A 19,669-nucleotide genomic window follows, 5' to 3' on the forward strand; every position below is an offset into this window, starting at 1 on the left:
AACGAAATCCTGCGGACACGTGGTCATCAAAAAAAAAGTGAAGGCACTCTTGTCTCAGCATTTGAGAAGAGTTTTGGTGAGTCTACATCACATACATCGTCTGTCCTCAGACCAGGAACTGGTGTCATTCACAGGTGCCATAGCCCTGCACGCGGAAAGTCAGTATCTGGGGTGTGAGCCTGATAATTTAGGTGAGGGTATTTTTATCTTTGTTCTTCTTAAAAACAAATAAACCGCAAATCAAAACCTTAAGCCCAAAGAGCCCGCTTACCTGCTGTTGTCAGAATCTATCATCTTGACCTCTTAGCTGTTTTCTCCATTTAGATATGTGCCTTCTCAAAAACTGGGCCTTGGTCCATGATCTACAAGCATGTTAATTGAAGTAGAACATATTTCTGAAAATTGAGTTACTATTAGCTCTTTTGACTTTAGCCACCATCTTTCCACCTATAATTTAAAGATTTTCATCCTTTTGAGTTTGGTATAGCAGTATATTAAATACTCTGAAGCTTGCTGCCTTAGAGATGGTAAGGGTTTTCTGATACTCCCATGTAGTGGGATGAGAGGTTTCCCTAGGACCGGAGCCAACACATGACCAGTTCACACCATCCAGCTGTATTAGTGGTTAAAATAGTGAAATATGGCTATACTGCGTGCGGCGACCACCCTCCAGGTACACCTGCCACCCTGGCTGCCCCTTACCACCTCTTCCCCCCATCCAACAGTAAAGTAACAAAAGGGGTAATTCATGGGCATAGAATCTTCAGAACTCTGGCCTAGCTGGTGAACTCTGAATTCAGGTCCTGGGTGAACTGGTTGCCACATACTTTGAATACCACCCCAGTATACCTCTCTCTGCTGCCACACAGCCTGCATTGACAAATTGAACCCTGGAGTGATTGCTCAGGACTTTCCACCATGTTTTGTAGTCTCTTGGGCATCTTCTGGAGAGATTTGTGGTGACATTGAAGGCCAAGCAGTTCCACACTTGCTCTGTTTCAAGGAGTGCCACATCCTTGGGGACCAGGGGATGGGAAATGAGCATCCACTCCCAGCCCATTTCTCAATGTATTTGAGCCTCTATGAAGCTGAAGCACCTGTACTGTTTTCTCATGACCAGCATAAGAAAACCACATGTTGGTGTCAGCCAGATTAAAGGAACAGTGGCCACAAGTCATTTCTGTGATTTCATACCAGAGCTGTCTCATCAGCACATTTTTAGTCTAAATCCTTGGATTATGGCACACTAAAATCATCACTCTTGCCCTTTATTAAAGAATCTTATAACTGAATAGCCTAGAGAACAAAGGGAAGAAAAACTAAAACCTAAGATACTGAAGGATCTAGTGACCCTTAAATCATCATAGATTAATTCCATAGAGCTGGATTGAGGTGCACAAACTTCACTGGCACTTGTCCTGTTATTTTTTAAAATGCAGGTGTGTGCTGATTTTTAGTAATTCCCTTCCAGCAATACAAAACACATTGAGATCCGTCTCACTCCTGAAGAAAAAGCACTAGTAGCAGTAACTGTGTGGGGTGCCGGTAAAAATAGTAATGTCTGTTTGTCAAACGGGTTGTCACTTATTCTAGATAGGAATGATATTCCTTAATTTCCTCCAAACAGTACTACTTGTTTCAATAACCCACCATATAGGGAAGTTGATAACTTCTCTACATAACTGCTTGACTGTTTGCTCCCACCCTGTTCATTTCTTATTGGAGAGTATGCTGACAAGTAAATTTGGCTCCTTCCAAAAATATTTGAGAAACTTAATTTTTAGGAATTAAAAACAATAGCTTTTTAAATTAATGTTTGCATTCTGCAGAGACCCATTTAGCATATCTCAGAAGAAATTTCTAATAGTAAGCACTCAGAGGAAAATAAAAAATGAATTTTAGCATGTGAATAACCAAGAGACATGCTCAGATGTTTCTTTTTTTTTTTTTTTAAAGATTTATTTATCTATTCATTAGAGACACACACACACAGAGGCAGAGACACAGACAGAGGGAGAAGCAGGCTCCATGCAGGAAGCCCAATGTGGGACTCAATCCTGGGACTTCAGGATCACACCCTGAGCTGAAGGCAGGGGTTAAACCGCTGAGCCACCCAGGGATCCTGCTCAGATGTTTCTTACAAGCCTGGGGAGCAGTTGCTGATGTGTAGGCAAGTACCCCGGGAAGGGGTGCGGGGCACTTAGTAAATACCACCCAACCTTGGTTTGAGTTTGAATTAGGGAGAACCAAGCCCCAGACAAGTGTACAGGGTAAGGCAGCCGACCTCACTTGTTCAGCCTACACAGTCTGAATTGTTTATTGATTAGTCTTAATTGTATTTGCTCATTATTTTCAAAATAAGAAACTGGAGGTGGCCCAGAGAAATGGAAAGGCTTCAATATATGGAAGTAAGGGCACCTGGGTGGCTCAGTCAGTTAAGCGTCTGCCTTCATCTTGGGTCATGATCTCAGGGTCCTGGGATGGAGTCCTCCCTTGGACTCCCTGCTCAATGGGGAGTCTGCTCTGTCCCTCCTTCCTCACTCATGCTCACGCTCTCTCTCTCTCTTAAATAAATGAATGAATGAATGAATGAATGAATGAATGAATGAATGAATGAATAAATAAATAAATAAGTAAGTAAGTAAGTAAGTAAAATACTTTAAAAAGAAAAAAACCAAAATGTGGAAGGGACAGAACTCACATGTTCCTAAGCCGTGAGTATTTTGTTCATGCTTTTTCACCTTCGCTCTTATAAACTGACACACTGTGAGCCACCAATATTTTTCTTAGTCGTAATTTCTTTAGGAGCTAAAATCACAGTGGTGTTAGGAGCCAAAATAAGTAAACAAATTAAATAAAGACAGAGAACATGTGAATATCTGTGATAGGAACATTGCTTAAATGAATGTCCCTTGGCTTGGCAAATAACCGAGCTGTTATAGTTCAATAGCGCCACCTAGCACCCAGACGTTGGAACTGTATGAACTAACATTAACTCCCATTACCTTTCCCCTGCCTGGAGACTGGAAAGTTGATGTGTCCAATTCTTTTCCCTTGTATTTTAAATACTTTCCATTACTAACATTACATCAGCATTCATTTTCAACTTTGTTCCATTATAAATGTAAACATTGGCGCCACAGTAGGGAATTTCCTAGACTTCTGTGGGCTGCTTTGAGACTCTGGCCACCAACTATTACAAAGGAAAAATGTGTAATTCCAAACAAATGACTTACATACTAACTCTGCAGAGTTCATTCATAAACTGGGCGCTTTGGGGTTTTTTAATATTCTTATTTAAATATTTTTAGAAACAAGATAGAGTACAAATTTAAATATTCTTTTACTATGCTTGAATGCTATTTTGACCTCTCAGTAGGAGTATAGTATGTATTCTGAGTCCGTGTGCATTGCAGTATTCAAATCTGAGGACATTTACATAGAAAATAATAGCAAATATGTAGAAGAGGAAATTTAATATAGTATGCTATAGGGAAAATTCAAGTGTTCATTCATAAACAATAAAAATGCCAGATTGGTCTAAAACAAATACTAAGTGATTAAAGCTTTGCCTCTGTATCATAAAGAACAGCCATTCTTTAAGGGAAGAACACTGAGTTAGGAGTTACAGGAGCCTCTAGTCCTCTTTTTTGCCAGGGTTCTGTCCACACGACCCAGGGTAAATGTGTATTTGGTGGCTGATCTCTAAAGGCTGACTTATTTTGATACTAAAGCATCAAGCAGAATATTTGAAGGCTGCATGTCCTACCTTTGTTGGATAGCACAATTATAGGGTACTTCCCCTCCCCCAAGCACAACAGTCCAACAGTCCCCATTGCCTTGCTAATTTCCAAATTAAGCGATGGTGGCTATCGCCACCTAGAGGACATAACAGAATCCTAGATGGAGGGATATTGGTTCAGAAGCTCCTCTTCCCTATAGGTAATGATATGGAGGTGGCCATCTCAAAGTCTCTGGTCACGGTGTCCATTCCTTTCTTTCCGTACAGTATACGTTTCTGTCAAGAAAGCGGGATATCATAATGGTTAGAGCACAGAATCTGGAGTGGAGAGCCTGGCTGCTAAAGCTGCTCCTTCACTGCTGTCACCACAGGCAAAGTAGAATCCCTCTGAGCCTCGGTCTCCCCATCTGTATAAGATGCATGAACAAGGGACTCCTGGGTGGCTCAGCAGTTGAACATCTGCCTTTAGCTCAGGCATGATCCCAGATTCCTGAGGTCCAGTCCCACATCGGGCTCCTTGCATGGAGCCTTCTTCTCCTCCCTCTGCCTGGGTCTCTGCCTCTCTTTCTGTGTCTCTCATGAATGAATGAACGAAATATTTTTTAAAAAGATGCATGAACAATATCTACTTCACAGGGCTGTCATGAGACACAACTGATCGAATCCATGTAGAGCCTTAAACCCAGAGCTTCACATATGATAAGAGTTCAATAATTAGCTATTCACTTACCAGCCACATCATAGGAGAAAAACGGGGTCTGTGTCTATGAGAAACAGGACATCATGTTGTCTTTGTAACCTCTACATCTTGAGAGAAAGAGAATATATGATGAGCCTTGACTTATTTTGACAGTTACAACTGACCTGTAAAATTGTGCACCTTTAGGAAATAGTATTTCTGATTTAGGAGGAGGGAACAATTACATTCTGGCTAATACTCTATTTCTGTAACAAGTATAGGGAATAAGTGTATTGGAAATATTACCACAGTGATGCCTTCAGAAGCTGAAAACACACATCCTCCAAGTCATTGAGGATTTTTTTAAATTATCCGTTTTTATACCTCAACTCTTGCCAGAATTATCAGGGAGTGAAGGTTTCAACTTTAAAATGAAAGCCTCTGTTGAGATATGATTGGGGGTAATTACCATTAACTTGTGCTGAATGTTGAATTTTTCAGACTGCTATATCCCATGATATTTAGTAGATATAGGTTGGGTGTCCAGAGATTTAATGGATGTTATTCTAAGTAAGACCCTAAGATTAAGTTCTTGAAAAACTTTCATTTGTGCAAAATTTTTAGATTGCTGTTAATAAGCTTCGTCCAGCAGGTGGCAGTGTCTCCACTTTCTTAAGGACGTGCGTGTAGTTTCCTCATACAGTTTGCATCTGCAGACAGGAGTTTACATAATGCCTGAACACAGATGTATAATTATGCCCAGTTTGGGGACTAAACATGGAACCCCAGATATCAAAAGGATTCCAAGTACAATTGGTTGCAGTAGTCCAAACTACATAAGAGGAGAGCCATTGGAGTGGGGGTAGAGGGAGTTTTACAATCCAATAACTTTATGTGGGTTAAGGAAATACATATTGTAAACTCTGGTTTTGTAAAAATAATCCATCATTCTGCAATGTCTGGATTAAACAGATGCTGTCTTTAATCTTTAATTTCCATTGTTATTTGCCACTTCCTATTGCTTTTGTGCTACAATGAAATTCAAAAATATTCTGGAACCTGATAGAGACACAAGTTATGGCTGGGAGGAATTCAGGCTATCCATTTACAGAGACCAATGAAGTTGTTTAAAGAACTCAACTGTCATTTATAAAAATAGGACCCCGCTTGCTACTGGCTCATCTGCCATCAGTATTCTCCACCAATATTTGTTTGTTCACCAGCCATGTCCTGGGCTCAGATATTAATCGTGTTGGTACTAGATTATGTGTGTATGTGTGTGTTTATGTTTGCATCCATTCATGTTCAAAGAGCTAAACTCCTTTTTATAGTGCAGCCAGCTCTGAGTGAATAGCCTTGGATCAGAAAAGCAGTAACAGTTCCTAAATAATAATAATTTGCATAGCAATTTACAGTTTATAAAGCACTTTCATATAGATCTCATTGGATTCTTCACAAATCCTCTGAGATTGAGGAAGACAAAATTTTTGTCTCATTTTCTAAACAAGGGAACTGAGATTCAAGGAGATTGAGCCACTTGCCTGCAGTGGCCTAAGTCCTAAGTGACCACAGACATTTGAGCTTCTGTCCCAGGAATCACCACTGACACCATAAACCTGTGATTCTTTATAGTTAATCACTAACTCAGAGGTTAGTAGGTATTAAGCATTCCTAGTATGTATTGCAGTTGAAGGTAAGAGCTTAAAAATAAAATCCAGAGGTTATATTTATTTAACATATGGTCTATGCACTAAGGAATATGATGTCAGAAAATGTCAGATCACTAAGGTATTATCATAAGCCAGTGTATGGTAATCCACTAGAAGAAAATGGATCCATTTGACAGCACCTGATACCTTCATGGTCGGGGGTGGGAGGTTAAAAGGGAACTTAGTGCTAGACCTTTAAAACAGTATCTAAAAACTAAAACTGAATACCTGTAATTGTTTCATTTGTAGCTGCTGAGTAAATAGTTTGAATTAACATATAAATATGAACATTCCTTTAAATGAACTCCCAGACACTTAGGGTTTTTCAGTGAATGCTTGCTGAAGAGAACTCTGTAACCACAGTAGCTTTATTTACTTATAAGGACATCACTTTTTTACAAAGACTAAGCCTTCAGGGGTGTTTAATTGATTTTATGAAAGCTATATTTGCAGCATTGTATATATACATATATATGTAATATATTTGTAAAAGAAGTATATGTATACTTCTGACCCGTTTCAACTATCATTGTTCATTTTGTTGAAAATAATAATTACCTTGAATTATGTATATTTAAATGTATTTGTTTTCCACTTGCTAATTAATTTGCCTTAGTACCATCCCTCCTCCAGGAGAAAGCATGTTCAGTTTTATTATTTAAGAATAATGGGAAAATAGGACCTAATTCACATTGATTTTCTAGTGATAACTTTCCAAAAGTATCTCTCTTCTGTGAAAAACTAGCATTTAAATAGCAGATATAACCTGAAAATACCAGAAAAATTCTACAAACATATTCGGCAAATGTTTGAGTGTCTGCAATACGCCAGTTTTGGGGAAGGGTGCTACAAAGATCAAGAAAGCCTGAAAGCCATCACAAATTGGGCTGGGAAGTACTTCCTAGTGAAGATATTTGTGCCAGGCCTAGAAGGGTTCTCATCAGATGGTTGTGGAAGGAGGCATTCTAGGTAGGAAAATAACATGAGTGTAGGCAAAGAGGGATGAAGGTGCAGATCTGCCTGGAATGCGGGGGTGCACAGGGGGATGGCCCAGCCCACATTGGCCCTTGCCTGCAGACCCTGCCTCTTGGAGCTGGAGGGCTTCATTCCTCATAGCTCAGTCATCCTGCTGCTGCTAAGACAGTCCCGCCCAAGGCAGGAAGAGTTTCAGCAGCCTCCACTCTCTGTGTGGTACAACCTGGAACTGAGTCACACATACTAATCTCAGAACCAGTAGCCAAGCCACAGTTGCCAGAGGGCCATGTGTCAACCTCCCACTCCCACCCCAGTCCCCTGCCCTCTGCCAAGGCTGACCACCACCCAAGAACCCCTCACTTCCTAGCAGTGTGTCAGGAGACTGCCAGGTCCCCATGTTCCTACCACTAGGGTTCTTCCTCCTCGCTCTCTTCCTGTCTCCCAACCTAAGATCCAAGCACCCTCTAGGCCGGGGGCACCCACTGGCTGCACGCCTTGCACTGTCCCAGGGGCCCCCACCACTTGTCTACAGACACCAGATTCAGCCCTTTGCCTACCCACATGGACTTCCTGTCTGTTACCAGTTAATCCCTGACCCAGGTCTGAGCTGGGTGGGTCCCCAGGCATCCCCAGCTGGAAGCCCTTGGGATCATCCTTCCAGAACCGTCACCCTCAGCCTCTGCCTCCCACACTACACATCCCAAGAAATCGATCTCCTCTGTGTCCCAACCTCATCATCTGGAGAACCCCAGATGCCCCCTACTGTGTGGCTAGGCAGAGGAGTGTACAGTTTTCTTTCCTATGATTCATTTCCCCAAACAAAAAACTGCCTAACAATATCTGGGTTTGTGGTGAAGGTACCAGCGTTCTTCTGTGTTTAAAGGTGAATTTCTTCTACTTGAGAACTTAATCACTTCTACTTTGAGCAGTATTTAGTTGAGCTTGACAGGAATATGCTTTGCACTGAGTAAGAGCATTACTAAGGGGGAGGGCAGATTAGTCACCAGAGTCTCAATTTTTGGATTTCCCTGATAACTCCACAGAGCTAAAATGCTTCTACAGCCTGAGCAAAGATTAAAGAAAGACCTGACCCCCAGGGGTGATCGTTGATCTTCATAAAAGACCCTGTGATCTTACTAATCTTTCTTGCTCAAACTGCCAAGGTCCCTGCCCACACTACAGATTCATGTGGTGATGTGCAAAAGGCCCAGACAGAGCATTTCAGAACTCTCTTTGTACCCTTGGCTCCTGGCCTAGCCTCTCTGACATTCTTTGCTTATAAAATGTACCCCCAGCTGGGATGAAGTACAATCCTTACCCATTCTGAATGACTCAACACTTTACAATGGAAGCTTCTATTTTTGTTCAGCTAAATCTTTTTCAAATAAAAATATCATCTGATTTTTTTAACATTTCAGGCATTTGTATCAACATACAATGCTCTAACTTTTCACATCTTGCAAATAGTGTTGAACTGTGAGAGAATACAGTGAAAAACTGAAAACATACCTGTCCAAAGATGCACAAAACATTGCTGCATTTCGTGGTTCCTTGTGGGTTATATTAAGCACATTTATTTCATTGTCCACCATCCCATGGAGAAATCCAGCATAATTCCCCACTGATGAAAATAGGAAAGTTTTGTTTGTCAAGTGGAAGTTTCAGATACTCTGACTGGAAAGACTTAGCTCCCAGTTTTCACCCTGTGCTCATAGGGACTTTTGCTGTATTGTCACAGCCAGACCCTGGTTGAGCTATTTTTCAAAAACACGTGTTCCTAGAATTTTATTTCCCTGTTTTAAAACTATATTTATTAAAGTGATGTGTACATAAAGTTAAAAATCCAATAATGCAAAAAGATGTATAATGACAAGCAGCAGCTTCCTATTCCAACCATACCCATCACAGAGTTGGATTTTCCAGAAGCAAATGCCTTGAGCACAGTTAGCTGTTACTTCTGATAATCACCACACTACTTATAACTAGTATGCACAGGCTACTATTTCTTGATTGATTACTTCCAGACATTATTTAGTTTTCTTATTCCATCACCCTCAACTCTACTTCCTCCTCTGTCCTCCATTCTCCTAATATGGTTATATCCACATTTTAGATGTGTAGTCCTGTTTATATTACTGTGACTACATACATTTTATTGGCTGCTGATCCAAGTAGTACACCATGATTATATTTCATTTCTTGAACAATTTATTGTTTTTCCTGGAATTAATTATTGCCTCAGTTTTTTTAATTTGTTTAGATTTATTTGCACCTACCAAAATTTTTCATATATGCTGTCACATCCATTGTATCAATACTATTTTTGATATTTTCAATATTATTACCAGATAAGAACATTAGTTCCATTTGCCATTCCTACCTCCCCCACCCCAAGACTCCTTCCCTTTTTCCCACCCAGAGCTCTTTAACTTCCTACTTCAATCTGAGCTGATACTTACTCAGAATCTCCCTGCAACTTCTCTTTAACACATTTCTGTGTTGGGTTCCTGGTCTCCTGAATTCCAAAGATCTTATTTCTTGATTTAATCATTCATTTTACTTCAAGATATTCTCAAATTGCTTCCTGATATAGATGGGTGGAAGATACATTTATTGAGTCGTTGAATGTCTAAAAAGCTTAATGTTATATTTCACTTCTTTCTCTATGACTTTCTCATTCTCATTGTCTCTCTCTCTCTTTCCTGGGGTCTTCTCTGTATTCTGGTTATGAAATTTTACAGTATGCCTCAGTTTGCTGAATACTCAAGCTTTATACATACATACACATGCATATACACACACACACGTAAGTTTTATATATGTGTGTATATATATGTATATAGTTACTTTTTTCAAGTTTTTTAACATACAGTGTTTTATTATTTTCAGGTGTACAATATAGTGTTTCAGCTACTTTATACATCACCTGGTGCTCATCACAAGTGCAGTCCTTAATCCCCCTCACCTATTTAATCCATACTCTACCCCTCTCCCCTCTGGTAACCATCAGTTTGTTCTCTATAATTAAGAGTCGGCTTCTTGATTTGTCTTTCTCTTTTATTCCTTTTGCTCATTTGTTTTGTTTCTTAAATTCCACATATGAGTGAAATCACTTGGTATTTGTTTTTCTCTAACCGACTTATTTCACTTAGCATTATACTTTCTAGTTCTATGCATGTAATTGCAGTTGGCAAGATTTCATTCTCTTTTTCAATAAGATTTTTTTTTTTATTATTTATTTGAGAGAAAGTGTGCACACATGAGTGGGGGTGGAGGGGTGGAGCGAGAAAGATCAAATCTCAAGCAGACTCCACACTGAGTGCTTAGCCAGATGTGGGGCTTGATCTTACACCCCTGAGATCATGACTTGACCTGAAATAAAGAGTCAGATGCTTAACCAACTGAGCCACCCAGGTGCCCCAAGATTTCATTCTTTTTATGACTGAATAATATTCCTCTATGTGTGTGTGTGTGTGTGTTTGTGTGTGTGTATACCATATACCATATCTCCTTTATGCATTCATCAATCGATGAGCACATGGGCTGCTTTCATAATATGGCTATTGTAAATAATGATGCAATAAACATAAGGGTGTGTGTATAGCTCGGAATTATTGTTTTCGTATTCTTTGGGTAAATACTAAGTAGTGTGATTGCTGGTTCATAGGGTAGATCTATTTTTAACTTTCTGAGGAACCTGCACACTGTCTTCCACGGTGGCTGCACCAGTTTGCATTCCCACCAACAGTGGAATTCCTTTTTCTCCACATCCTCACCAATACCTTTTGTTTCTTGTGTCATTGATTTTAGCCATTCTGACAGGTGTGAGGTGAGATCTCATTGTAGTTATGATTTGCCTTTCCCTCATGATGAATGATGATTAGCATCCTTCCATGTCTGTTGGCCATTTGTATGTCTTCTTTGGAGAAATGTCTGCTCTCTAGACATTTCTTTAGGTTGGATCATTTGTTTTTGGGTCTTGAGTTGTATAAGTTCTTTATATGTTTTGGGTACTCACCCCTTATCAGATATATCATTTGCAAATATCTTCTCCCACTCCCTAGGCTACCTTTTAGTTTTCTTGATCGTTTCCTTTACTGTGAAGTTTTTTGTTTTGATGAAGTCCCAATAGTTTATTTTTGCTTTTGTTTCCCTTGCCTATGGAGACATATCTAGAACAAAGTTGCCACAGCTGATAAATGGTTATTTTCAAGCTTAAAACTCATGTCTTTTCTTTTTCTTTTTTTTTTCTTACATGATTTTATTGCTACCATTTTCTGTTTCCTTTATGAAATGCTGTTGGTCAGATATTTGAGCCCCTGGATTCATTTTTTTCTATTTACTTTATTATTTTTGCCTCTCTTAGTTTTCATCTCTTCTACTTTTTCCCTCTGGAAGAGTTTCTCATTTTCTATTCCATTCATTCTGCTGAATATTCTCTTTTCTAAGAACTCTTTTGTAATCTTTTTTCTTCTTATATAATATCTTTTTCTTATTTATTGAATGCAACATCATCTTAAATCTCTGAAAATTATAGAGATTTTTTTTTTAATGTTTTCACCTATCCCCTGCATTGTCTCTATTTGCTCCAGGTTCCTTTTTACTATTTTGGATATTTGGACCTCTCTTTTTTGGACTAAGGTCTTTCTTATGGTAATCTTTGTCAGAATTTATATTAAGGGTGAAGCACTAAAAAGCTCATTGGAAATGTTGTGCAATGAGGGAGGCTTATCAACTAATGGACTCCACTTGGGCTGATCAAATAATAATAGAAGTTTTGCTGGAAAAACATTTTTTAGTGATTGTAGGTCCTTTTTTCTCTGGAGTTTGTTCAGTTTCCCCACTGAAGAATTCTCAGAACATCTGCTTGGGGGATGGGAGGTGAGGTGGGATAAGAGAGTGGAGTGAACATCTGGTGGCTGGTGTTGGAACAGGAGCTGAAGGTCTACGTTCAATGCAACATTCACTTGGTTGTTCTTATATTAGCCCGCACTCTTCCCTTCTTTCCTCTGGGTTAGCAAATTAGTCTGGAGCCTCTGCCCAAATTCTGTGGAGACTAATCCCACAGTTCCCAGGATATGAGGAACTTCCCTTAGAGAGAGAGAATCATTGCAAGATACCTGGCTGCATGCAGCTGTGGAGGGAATTTGAGGCCCAACTGCTTCATACCCAGACTGCTTACCTCATATCCAGCTCTCCCATCTGAGACACCTGGCACCCCACTCTGACTCTCAGGGGCGGAGCAAAGAGAACTCATGTCCCCTGAGGTACGTCTTCACTGCAACACTTCAGGTGTGCTCCTCTGCTCTGCCTCATCCAGTGTCCTCCTTCATCAGCTTTCATCTCCCAGCAAGTGGTTGAGGTCTGTTTTCCACCAGTATCCTTCTCCAGTTTTGACATCCTTTTCCAGCTCTCCGTGGGACCTTGCATTCTTTGATAAGAGTATGATCTTTCACTGTCACTGTAGATTTTCAAAGGAGAGGAGTTGGAGGCATGTAATTAGCCTACTGCAGTTGCTAAGACTTGTTCTAACTACCTGAACTTTAAGATCCTGCTACTGGTTTTATGTTAGGTACATTACAGCCGTTTCTCTCATTACGTAGCCACAATGTGACTTGGACCATCACACCATCTTTAGCAGCTGTATCTGGGGATTATAGTACTGGTGGGATTTCTAAAGTAAAGCAACCAATAACTAGACCCCTTCATGGTAATTTATCAATTAAATTCCATTGGGTTTTTACTGAATGATGTTATGATGTTACTACAATGAAGTTCCAAACTACTGTTTGAAAAATTACCTTGAAGACAAATCAAGGCCATAGTGGAGATCTCTTTGATGGGAGATAAAGCAAATTCTAAGAACTGATAAAAAGACACTCTCATTGTCAGAGGCAGAGCGTATGACCACCCAAAGATCACGTTCCATGGAACTTGGCGGAAACAGGTGTCTCCATTTCGTATGCTGTCATGTGTCACTTCGGGGGGATGTGTCTCCTTTAACTTATGCAAGGAGAGTGGCAAAGGCATCCGGATGGGAGAGTCGAGGCCCTCAGTTGGTGAACGCTGTCAGTCAGCTAAAGTCCCAAAGAAAAGCAGCCATTGAGGGGGTTTCTCAGCAGCAGCTGCTTTAGTAACAGTAGCAGCAGCTCATATAACAAATGTTTCATGACGAATGCAAACAAAAGCCAGCTCTGAAATTCCAGCCACGCCATGTCCGAGCCAGTTCAAAATCGTATAACCACTCTGTTCAAGTTTTTCCCCCTCTCTAAATGCATTCCATATGAGCCGTGGTGTGGGACTGCTGAGTTCGCCTGCATTCACTCAGAAAGCTGTTTTTAAAGCCCAGACTGAAGGGAAAGTCAGTCAGTGGGAAAACAAACTCAAAGAAAACACTGGGACTCAGGTGTGGGAGGTGTGTTTGTTTTCCCCAGCCAGGCATGCCCCCCGGAATGGGGGTGGAGGCTGGGAATCCGTGAGCTGCCCTCTGCAGGGGCCTGGGAGTGTGACCAGGCTCCAGCAGGGCCCCTGGCTCTGCAGTGGCCCTGGCTGTGGCGGACCACTGTTTCTCAAAGTGTGGTCCGGGGACCAGTGCCAGTCCTCAAGCTGCTCGCTCCCAGCTCATGATAAGATAAGGGCAGGAATTGAGAGTAAGGCTTTAGAAACTTGGATGGTAATTCGGCATGACTGTGATCACTTTTCTCAAAACTCACTCATATTATAGTTTATAAAAGCATCAAACTGAAATAGATTATGGGGGGATAAGCCAGAGATTGTTTGAGAAACATTGCTGTCTATTCCCTTACTGTTGTGGGCTGCCAGTTGGAAGGTCATCCAGTCAACAAGACCGTACCTAAGGCATTTGAGGCTTATGAAGTGCCATGATTCTTCCATATGGTTTTGCTTTCTTGGCTTCAAAACTCAAACTACTGCTCCAAGGTAATGGCCAGACACCCCAACTCAAAGAGGTATGATACTTTGAAACTCTGCCTTCCTAAAGCTGGTGCCTTTTTGACCTTAAAACCTTTAAAAGTAGCAATTCACATTAGGATAGCACTTTTACAGTTAGCAAAGTACTTTGGAATTATGTTGGCTCACTTTTCCCTCACGACTCTATTAGGTAGTGTTTTGGGTTGAATTATGTCCCTTAACTAGATATGTTGAAGTCCTAACCCTGAATCTGTGCAGGTGGCCTTATTTGGAAATGAGGTCTTCACAGATACAAGCACATTAATATGTGGTCCTACTGGATTAGGGAGGACCCTAAATCCAATGGTCTTCTTATAAGGAAAGAAATATCCAGACGCAGGGAAGAAGGAAGGCCATTTGAGGATGGAGGCAGAGATGGCAGTTTTGCTGCCACAGCCAAGGACCACCAAAGATTGTCAGCAGGGATAGTCAGAAACTAGAAAGAACAGGAAAGAGTCTTCTCTGGAGTCTTCAGAGGGAGTATGGCCCTGCTGACCCTTAGATTTTGGACATCTAACCTTCCAAAAGGTGAGAGAATGCATTTCTGTTGTCTTAAGCCATCCGGTTTATGGAACTATTATGGCAGTCCTAGGAAACTAGGTATAAATCCTCCTCATCCCTATTTCCAGATGAAGGCCTGGAGGTTCGGTGATGATAAATAAGATCTGCTCGCTTTCAAAGCAGCTAACAAGTAGCAGAGTCTGGACTTGAACAAATGTGAGCACTGTCCTCTCCACCAGGTTATCTGTCTTTGTTGGATGAAGGAACTGGCAAAAAAAGAAATATTAACATTTGGAGGAAATTAAATAAGTGACTTTGCAACAATACAGTGAAATATCATGAGGCTATTGGTATTTTATTTGGAAGAATTGTTAGTGAAAAACAAAAACAATGACAAATCAGACATAATATCATATTTATATTATACAGTATTTATATATGTTTATAGTACACATACAGACACACACAATACGCTTAGAAGAACAAACTGGAAGAAAAAGGACACCAACAGATCAGTAGTTGTTAATTATACTTATGGATTCTAGATAGCTTTTGTTTTCTCCTTTAGACTTTTCCACATCGTCTACATTTACTGTAATAAATGTGGATTGCGAGTGGCCACGGTGTATTACAGCCTGGCCAAGTCCAGGCACTATGCCACGTGCTCTACATGCACATTGGTGTTGTCAGAGTGGCACGACGAGCTAGGTATGAAAGCTAGAGGAGGAAAAATGTCCAGTCAAAGGACTGTCTCAGAGATCTCACAGCTGGCGAGGGGCAAAGCCAGTCTGGCTCCAAACCTGTGCTCTCTCCACCATGTTTTGTGGCCTCCACTTTCATGCTCAGGGTTTAAAAAAAAAAAAAAAAGAGGCTGGTGGGAAGAGGGGACAGTTAAACAGTAAGGAATCAAGAAGAAACTGTCACTGTGGCTCCTTTGGGCAGGGCTTACACAGCCTAAGTTGTTTGTATGAAATAGAAGCATCATCCTTTTTGCCATTAGCTCTGTAGGAGCTTCTTGAAGACAGGGACCATGACACCTACCTTCCTAATTGCCCATGACAACTACTATAGATCACTTTAGAACACTTTTTTAAAAAAATTCATTTACTTAAGTCATCTCTATACCCAATATGGGACTCAAACTCAACCCTGACATGAAGAGTCGCATGCTCTTCCAACTGAGTCAGCCAGGCACCCCTGGAACACTTTTCATCACATGTCTGCTTGGATTTCTTTTTCCTATCCTTATCTCCTTTCAGATACCCCTGCCTGGCAGATTTTGGGGAAGACCACATAAAGCACAGTTACTCACCGTGCATTTCTGGGGCAAACACGTAGAAGGGCCTACTAAGGGACCAGATGTCCTCTCCACACAATCCCTAAATCTGAAGGCCAGTCAGAGCATGAGAAAAACTTTGATACTGTCTCTTTTTCATGTAGCCTTCTACCTTTCCAACTCAAATAACTCAAACCTTAACTATAAGATATTTAAGTCACTTTTTAAATAGATTATTGAAGCCTAGTTTTATTCCATTTATATCTCATACAGTTTCAGCACAGAATTTTAATTCTTATCTGTGTAATTCTTTGTTTCCATTATTTTGATCTCATGTTTATTTGTATGTTTTCCTGGAAAGTATCTCCAGATATTAGCAGATAAGCATTATAAAAGTAAAATCTTTTTTATGTAGTTCAGTACATGAAAGGCATTTGGTTCAGGCTGTTCTCTGGCATGCATCCCCATTAGGAGGCTGTGCCATTCCTCCGGAGGCTGATGAACTCAGCTCCATGGCACAGCTTTTTTAAGGGCTCAGAAGCATTCCGGTAAAGACTACCAAGACCTCCTCTTCCCAGATTCTTTTTTTATGAACTGAGTTCCCTATCTCCGGTGTCTTACTCATAGGCTATAGTAGAAACATTTTTTTTGCTCCGTGAATGAATGATGCACGATGCTTCTCCTCACCCTGAGATACAGTCCGACATTCCCATAAGAACTTGGGTAGCCATCGGTTGTACAAAAGTGGTCAAACATAAGGAAAGCCCATCCTTCCCAGAGAAGGAAATTTCCTGATAGGGAAAGGCAACTTAGTCATTTACTTAGCCAACGCTATTAGCAGACTTGCTATGGGCCAGGCAGCATGTGAGCACTTTATAGATATTAACCCAATTCATAGTCATGAGACTTGTCACTGTGGCTGAGTTCCTCCCTCCTTGGGGCCTCTGCTAACCACTGCCTCTATGCTCCCCTCCAGGAGGGCTCTTTTCCAGCTGATGCAGTTGTATGTGAAGAAAGTTTCCTCTTAGACCGTTAGCCCAGTGAGCTAGATCTAGAATGTCCTACAGGAGAGCAGAGAGAGAGGCACAGAGATAGGTGCATAAATCTGGACAATTTGATTTACAAGCTTTAAATGGCATTCTGAGGTTCATAGCCAAGGAAAGCTGGGGTGTTCCTGCCTTATGTCCCCTAGTCCACATTCCTTGCTCTTCTGGGGAGTGTCCCTCAAGAAGAGGAAAAGGAAGCTCCCACTGTGCTAGCCTTCAGTTTAATCATGAGGACTCTTTACATGATGATGGATTACTGGTGATGGTCTCTGGTCATTGTGAAATGCACGTGCCATTGTTTGGATGCCATTCAGTTTTGTTTCCCCTTCCCCGTAACTAGAGACCCAAGTCCCTCTCTCGGTCATGCCTTGCCCATAACCACAATGAAACATCCTTACTGTGAATAAATGAAGTCTCTGATATGCATCCTCCAATCCATCTTTCTAGATAGATTTCTCCTGCTTTGTGCCTGTCTCCAGATCTGCAATATTCCTATTCACCTTTCCCATACCCTAAGCTGCCTCCTCCACACTACTGGCACTTGACACCTGAACCATCCTCTCCCCAGATTAGACTACCATATGGTTCACTGTTCAGAGAACTGATAAATTATTCTAGAAGTATGAAGGTATTCATAGATGACAGTAGCATAATTTATCCTGCCTACGGAAATTTCTATTAATAATGGTAAGAGTAGCATTTAGAACAGTGCTATACACATTGTGAGTACCCACTAAAATTTGGTTGAATTAGTATTGTAGGCATTTTAGAAGTGTTTTATGTGGACATCCTAATTTAATTCTCAGAATAACCCAATGACATAGGTACTTTTACTATTTCCATTTTACAGCTGAGTAAACTAAAGTTTAAAGAGATATATATGACACATCACTATTTTATAAAGAAATTCCCTAGAAAAAATCATTTTAGATATTTTTTATCACATGTACTGAAAATGATTTTAAATAACTTTTTGGAGAAAATACATTGTTTTATGAATAAATTTAATGCACCAGAAATATAGGGAGGTGATGTGAACTTCCATTGGTCATTAAGCCAATTCATTAGTTTGCATCTTTGGTGCTTCCTTCCCCTTATCACAATAGCGACTAAGACATGAGGTGAAATCTTGGTTGCCTTGGGGTATGGTAATATACTCTTTATCCCAGTAGCCTGCCATAGGTCATATAGCACCAGGATTTGGACCCAGGCACAACCACTACATAGACCTGTGGTCTAATGGGGTTCTCCTGAGAGGAGCTCACTGTCTACCAAATCCTCCCTTCCAATGACTGGTCTCTGGGAGAGTCTGACAACATGCCTATCCAGCTCAGCTGTGAACCCTACCACAGCAGAGTGAGCCCCCTGGGTGTGAGCCTTGACACAGATGGGCCTGATCTGATGGAGATCAACCAAGAGGACTATTGAGCTGGCTCTCAGTCAAAGGAATTGACCCAGTGGACTGAGGGTGGCCATCTTCTTTAGAGCCAGAATATAGAGCTGACGCTCCAAGTGGTGATGAAGTCTTGTGTTTGTTCAGGGTGATTTTTGGCTCTGCCCTACTTCTAGATTTCCACATTATAGCATAGGATATTGTTTGCCTAAGTATAATAGGGCATGTGAGTTGGTTCCTGGCATTAACCATGGAAGATTAGCTTACTTTCACCAACCCAGAATCAGCCCCTATGGCTATCAAGAAAGACCACACAACTCCCAGAGTGTCTATAAGTAGATACCAAACCACATGTGTTATTAGTCTTGATCTTAGACCATATTATTATTAACTTTGCTTTGGTTGAAAGTGGGCCCCATCATATTGTTAAAATAGAGTTTCACAGCCTTTAAGTGACTAGAGTACGTCACTTTTAAGATGTTTTTCTAAAAGAAAATGTTAAATCCCAAATACATTTTTGGCTGAATAGTTGGTTTTAATGGTCCAGAGTCAGAAACTGTAACTTAATTCCTCGTAAAACTTAAATCAATTTCATGAGGGTTCTGCTAAACAGTTCCCTCTGTTCAGCCTGCGATTTCTACATGTTCCTAACCCTTAAGAAATATTAGCATATTCTTCTAAAATGCCAATGTTTTTCCATTAAAAAAAAAAAAAAAAGAAAGAAACAACCCTATTGTCAGTATCTGGCTTCTGTTGACATACGGTAGCATATTGTGGCCTCAATTATGGTATTGTGGTTATAGTTTCCCTTCTCTCACTCCCTTTTTCCTTAGTATCAGCGAGGAAACATGGTGTTTAAGTAACAATTTGTATCTGTTGTTTCCTAAGTTTTCACGTTTTCCTTGTTGAAGGTGATGAGGGTGGGTGGGAGTGTTACTTAGAGTTCTCTATCCATAGGTAGAACTAGGTATTAAGCATGCATGGTGCCATCAATATCTCGTCCAGCCATGGGATTTATTGGTGAAATGGCGTCTGCTACATGCCTGTGGCTCCAGCCTTAATACCACCAGAGACAAGAATGCTGGGCCTCGCCGAAAGGCGGTAAGGCATCTGGAGAGCTCCGAAGATAGATCCAAGTCATTTTCAAGTTTGCTTCATAATGTCCTCAATAGTCTAATGTTTTGGGCACAAATAGCCAAAATTTCTTCCAGTAACACGTGCTTTGGATATCAGATTAAAGTGGGGCAGGAAACACTTGTGAGAAGGAATCCACCCAAATGAAAAAGACCAATATGCCAGCATCAAAGACTTAGTGTTTTGTTTTGTTTTGTCTTACAAAACGGAAAAAAAAAAAAAAAAAGTTTTACCCTGTGGTGAGC

General features: G+C 40.6%; 1 protein-coding gene and 1 long non-coding RNA gene across 3 annotated transcripts in view; one reads left to right on the forward strand and one right to left on the reverse strand.

Moving 5' to 3' along the window:
- The window catches only part of UST (uronyl 2-sulfotransferase), a 304,369-nt gene that overhangs the window by 249,522 nt on the left and 35,178 nt on the right, over window positions 1–19,669 (forward strand). The window lies entirely within an intron of this gene.
- LOC144313413 (uncharacterized) overlaps window positions 3,672–19,669 on the reverse strand; it is a 78,903-nt gene continuing 62,905 nt past the window's right edge. The window contains exons 2-3 of the long non-coding RNA XR_013379070.1: window positions 4,473–4,549; window positions 3,672–4,018 (exon numbers count right to left, since the gene is read on the reverse strand). This is a non-coding gene — a long non-coding RNA (uncharacterized LOC144313413). The remainder of the gene's footprint in view (window positions 4,019–4,472; window positions 4,550–19,669) is intronic.

The sequence above is a fragment of the Canis aureus genome, chromosome 1 (assembly GCF_053574225.1).
Source record: "Canis aureus isolate CA01 chromosome 1, VMU_Caureus_v.1.0, whole genome shotgun sequence".
Taxonomy (NCBI): domain Eukaryota; kingdom Metazoa; phylum Chordata; class Mammalia; order Carnivora; family Canidae; genus Canis; species Canis aureus.